This window comes from Sander vitreus, chromosome 1, assembly GCF_031162955.1.
Source record: "Sander vitreus isolate 19-12246 chromosome 1, sanVit1, whole genome shotgun sequence".
Classification (NCBI taxonomy): domain Eukaryota; kingdom Metazoa; phylum Chordata; class Actinopteri; order Perciformes; family Percidae; genus Sander; species Sander vitreus.
Genome location: NC_135855.1, coordinates 7043261 through 7049260, shown reverse-complemented (window position 1 = coordinate 7049260; position 6000 = coordinate 7043261).

The window sequence follows — 6000 nt, the reverse complement described above, 5'->3', positions numbered from 1 at the left end:
CTTGGATGGCTTTCTTGGATGGAGGCATGAGCAGTCTCCTGGACTAATTTCGTCCATAATTTCCATACCCAGGTGCAGCTGCTGTCTGGCACACGTGCACAGTAGCCCCTCATTATTCAACTGGTACTGGTAAAGTACCAGTCAATTGTAGTCATTAATGCAGTCATCTTGAATACCAGTCAGCCAAAACTCAGCTAGTCAAATGACAATGTGTGTTGCCCAGGTTTGCAGTCTTGCCTTCGAATGCCGTAGAATATAGTAATACATTCAAGGAATATGATGGAGCAGCAACTCAGCATGGTACTCCATCTAGGATGTAGATACGGATCCAGCCGTCAAAGTTGTAGATGTTCAGGGGTAAGAGAGGTGATAACTGCTGAAGATGACAGTCCTCTTGCTTTGTCACCCTCTCTTAGTTTAAATATAAGTTGAGGTTGATGGGCTGCCAGGGCTGGACAGTTTTGTGTTAAATGTAAACTTCTCCACACCAGTAGCCACGTTCTGCTCGCTTTCAGCTCATCTGGACTCTCGCCAGTGGTGCAGCTGGGAACTTGTGGCAGCTTTGCGGGTGGCTTTGGTTTCACCTCACATGAAACTAGCACAAAATGGCATAAACACTCTCACTTTGAGCTGCAAACAGTACAGTATGGTCACCAATACCAATTTTCTTATAATATGAATTTACTTATTATTCACTTGCACAACATTTATTATATATCATAAGCTACATCCTATACAGATCTCCACCTTCTCTTCCCCTCTGTGTCTAAAAGGGTGCGCCTGCACGCACACACACACACACACACACACACACACACACACACACACACACACACACATACACACACACACACCAGAGGGTGCAGCTTTTCTGTCAGAAGCCCTGGCTGTCAGTAGCCTAATCTGCATGATGAACTATAGGCTATAACTTTAGGCACAGCTTTCACTTTATTCAGTGAAGCTATGTTAAAAGTTGTGCTTCATAAATACATTTGAGCTACTATGGGCTAAAGCATTAAAGCATAAAATCTGGACTGTCAGTTTAATCTTTTAAATACGCCCTTAAGACACAGTTTTACAACTGTTACGGCAAAGTTTGCTCAAGATCACAGTGATAGGAAACAACGCATGATACGTGCATTATTTTACTGTGTGTGTGCGTGCATGTGTACAAGTGTAGACTAGCATGCCTGCAGCAACCAACTCTCGTTATGCTAACTTTTGCTGAAGTGGCTGCTTTTTCATGTTTGCCAATGCATGTTTAATTAACTCATTTTCACAACATTGAATGATCGGCCGCTGGCTTGAATCGGGTTCGGGTTCAAGACAAATAGCCTATTTTTGTTTATTTTATTTATTAATTTTTTTTGCCAGTCAGGCATTGCAGATTGATTCTCATGACGGGTCTGCGCGGTGCCGGACGGTAAAAAATGCATTGAAGCATTTTTTACTTCATGCAGTGAAGAATGCTGATCTACAGTATAGTATTTCTCCCGATACGAGAACTAACTGTTTTGCTGCAAAAAAAGCTTCAAATAAATGTAACAACTTTACATTTTCTCGCTATGCTATTTTGTAAGGCTGTTACATTTTCAGTAGGAGACTGGGTTGTTGGAGGAGTTTGTGAACAGTGTTTTCTGTTGGAGATGGTAAGTGCCTTTGGGGTGGACTTTAGGCTTTTTCACTTTGTAAACCTATAACATGCACAAAAAAGATATATAACACAATAAAGGAAAGGGGAAAAGCCAAAAAGCATAATATGAGCACTTTAATTCACAGTAGTAACACAGTGTGATTAGATACTGTTTCTGCTCCGCATTGTCTTTTCATTTGCTAAATGACACTATTTCATACAAATCCTGTATTTGTACCTCTAAGTTCTGTTTACAGTAGCTACATAATAATGACAGATAACTGTTTATGTGCCATAAACTACTGTAGCTCATGGCACAATTGTATCGGCTTGTAAAAAAACTTATAAAAAAAGTATAATGTGTAACTCACAATAACTAAGCTAACTCACTACTCATACTCCTTAACAATTATATCAAAAGATAAGTTTTGATGATAAAAATGGGAGTTTCCACTGATTTTTTAAAAATATGTACACAGGATTTAGGCATGCTAGTTTTATTTTCATCTTATCACATATTTGCTGTGTGAACTTGCTCTGATAAAAAAAAAATACATTCAGTTTCTTCTAAAATAATCCAGGTCAAACCACAGGTGCTGGTTTATTATGATTGGGCCCAAACCATCAAAGTCTCAGCCCAGTTATCACTGTTGGTTAAAGGAGGTGAATTCTGTCCCACCCAATGTTGTCACATCTCAGGTTGACTCAAAACTCAATATTGTGCAACATTTTCACTTTACATACAAGTCCATGGTTACCACTAAAGACACAGGTTATGTTTTCTTGGCTCTTTTCAAATGCCCTCTGCTATTATTAGACATAGTAGATATTATGAGACTAAAGAAATATGCCAAAGGGCTAATACAAGGAATTTCTTAAAACTACAATATTAGGGGTCCAAGCCCGAGGGGGCTGGGAACCGTGTTTGCAAGGCAACGCAGTTCACAGATCCAGCGGAGCTGTGGAACCCTATTGTTTTCCTAAGGATTCTTCTTCTTCTTCTTCTTCTTCTTCTTCTTCTTCTTCTTCTTCTTCTTCGTCTTCATTAGGGCCCGAGCACGAAAGTGTGAGGCACCTATTGTTTTTGCTAAGATTATTATTATTATTAGGGCCCGAGCAGTGAAACTGCAAGGACCCTATTGTTTTTGTGAGGATTATTTTTCTAAGTCCTTCGTCGCATTTTTGAGGGGGTTAGAATGCACGAAAACTCACAAAAATGTGCACACATGTCAGAACTAGTGAAAATTTCAAAGATTCAAAAATTACTAGTTGGCGCTATAGCAGAAAAAACACGTTTGGCCCTATAACTCCTAAATCGACATCGCACATTCAAAAACCATATATCTTTGCGTTCCCTGGATCCAGCTGAATCTCCTGATATAGGCCACGCCCATTTCCGCCTAGACTTTTTGCGTGAAAAATCGCGATTTATTGAAAACCTACTTTGCCAAACTCCTCCTAGACCGTGCGACCGATCGGCACGAAACTTGGCAGGTAGCATCTCCAGACCGACCTGACAAAAAGTTATCCAAAGAATTTTTATAGGATAAAAATTGCGCATATTACGCACAAACAAATGTGTGTAGCTAACTATGAAAACACCAACTTTACCATATCTTGACCAAAATAAATGCTATCAACGCAAAAAAAATATTCTTGTTTGCCATGACCCTCTGGAGGTGCCCCAAACATTTTACGAAAAGTGGCCACTAAGGGGCGCTACAAGTATATAAAGTTTATATCTCATGAACGGCTCATCCGAGTTTTACAAAATTTGATGGGTACCATCTAGGCCCACTCAGTATCCCACCCCCTAGTGTGGGATACTGATTGATTAAAGAGGGTGTGGCCTATGGGACCCACATTTGGTTTGGTTTGTTTATTTATTTGATTAGGAAAATGCACATCAATGAACATTTCCGTAAATGCGCCAGTGTTAGCCATTCAGCAAATTTTCAACTTTAGTCCTAGTTGCCTAGCATGCATGTCTTTATGGTGGGAAGAAACTGGAGCACCTGGAGGAAACCCACGCAAGGCCACTAGGTGGCGCTATAATGATGTCAAACGTGTTTTTGCCTATAACTCCCACATTACACATTGCACATTAGAAAGCCTTACATCCACGTGTTCCTTGAATTAAGCTGAATCACATTATATAGGCCCCGCCCATTTCCGCTAAGACGTTTTTTTTCGCAATATCACGCAATGGGCAAAACCAACCTTTTAGAACTCGTCCTAGGCCGTGCGACTGATCTGCACGAAAACTGGTAGGTAGCATCACCAGATGTACCTGACCAAAAGTTATCAAAATACTTTTTCTACGTTAAACGAGCGAGACTAGCATCCACTTATTTCTACATATTTTTTCTCATCCGCCATGCTTTTCCCCAGTTCTGACTCTGCTCTCATTTCAAACCGGTCCATATACCTGCCCCTCATCCTCACATAATTTATGGGATAGCACCTTCAAAACAGGACTAAAACCCTGGCTAAGTTTTTTATCAAACTGCTAAAAGTGAAACTTTGGGCAAAATATGGGTAACCCCTACTTGAATAAGGAGAGGGAGAAAGAGAGCTGTGTCAGAGGGAGGAGACTGAGAGAAACTCAAGGTTTATTGAAGAAAACCTGCTCCCGACCAGGTTATGTTCACAGACTCAGTTACCATAGTAACTGACTCTGAGATTAAGTTACCTCTCTTTCTGAAACGGTGCTGGAGTAACCCCTCCTTCTCAGGTTTAAATAACCTCCCTTTCTGAAACGGAAAACTTTCGAGAAATGGTCGACTGTGTACAGTAATGAAGTTTACTGATCAGAAAAGTGATGCTGCTCCCTAGCTGTGTCTCCATGTTCTTTAGGGCCAAACCAACCAATCAGATATTAGTAAAACATATTGTTTTGAGGTGGCATTTTATGATGGTGATGGTTGAACCGACAAGGACAAAATAAAATATAATTTTTTAAATATGGAATGAAGGAAGGACACTGGCGTTGGTTGGGGCAGGTGGAGCATTTGTTTTTTTTGGGGGGGAGGGATGCCCCACGTGCCCATGCTTAGAACTGGGACTCATACTATTTATATCTATGATAGTGAATTTATAGTGAAATTAAAATGACTGTATATTTTACATTCTATTAATCTAATCTATATCTATATTTCATTCTATATAATTCTATACATAACGCTGCACTTTACTGCTTTTTGCACTTCTAGTTAGATGCTAAACTGCATTTTGTAGTCTCAGTACCTTGAACCTGATCTGATCTAATCTAAATAATGAACTGTGTTGTGGGTGTGATTTGCTGAACCTCTTATGAAACAACAGGATTCAAATAACATGACTGAAAACAATTGCTGATTAGCAGGCCCTATTCACCCAGCCACGTAATCTCATTTGGGTGCAGTAAAACAGTACTAATGGATCTATAATGAATTGAGGTGAATTGAAGTAATCTCTGCTTTCCATTCATATTGAATCACTGTTAAGTCTTGCTATTGTTAAGGATGACTGCTGGTGAAAAGAAAACAAAAGACAACATTGTTTATCCCTCAGATAGCTGAACACACCTTGAATAGGTTTAAGCTATTATCGCTTGAGTCAAAATTCTTAATGGTGATCTATTATTCCCACAGGTCTAAATCAGATTTGGTAGTAGTGGGTGTTTCCTACTTGAACACTGAACAATTGCCTAAGCTGTATTCTGAATGTCTGAGCCTGAAAAGACAGAACCTTTACTTTCCTTTTCACTGGTCATTGCCACAGGTAAACTAACGAAATACATCTACTCAAATACAATACAATACATATACATTTGGGTTTGAGTTTTAAGCAAAGGTTATGCCCAGTCCTTAAAGTTCCTTTAAAACTCACTGGTAATGTTTTGAATGGCTCAGTTCAACCAAATTAGAAAACAAACAACACTTTCTTTCTAGTGGTTTGTCTTCATACTGTTTTTGCTTTTTGCTTTGCTTTGTGCAGGTATTGAGAAATCTGTTACCCCCCAAACAATGGCAGCAATTGAGTCTGTGGTGCTCACAGCATTGAAGAATTACATTTGGAAAATTAACATCATCCACTTTTTCCAGGAATAGAATGGGCCATTGACAATACAACAAACGATACTCACTTCATTTCCTCCATTCTGATGATTTGTTATGCACCACTTTATGGTGGAAATGTCAATCAATCAATCAATCAATCAATCCAATTTATTTGTCACATGAAATCATACGAGGTACAATTCCAGTAGAATGTAATCCCATCAGGTCCTTGAACTTGTACATAATTCATTATAAAGCAGAATGGCCGTCAGATTGGCACACAGAAAAAGAGTCACATAGTTAAATGGCACTGGCACTCCAGGCAGC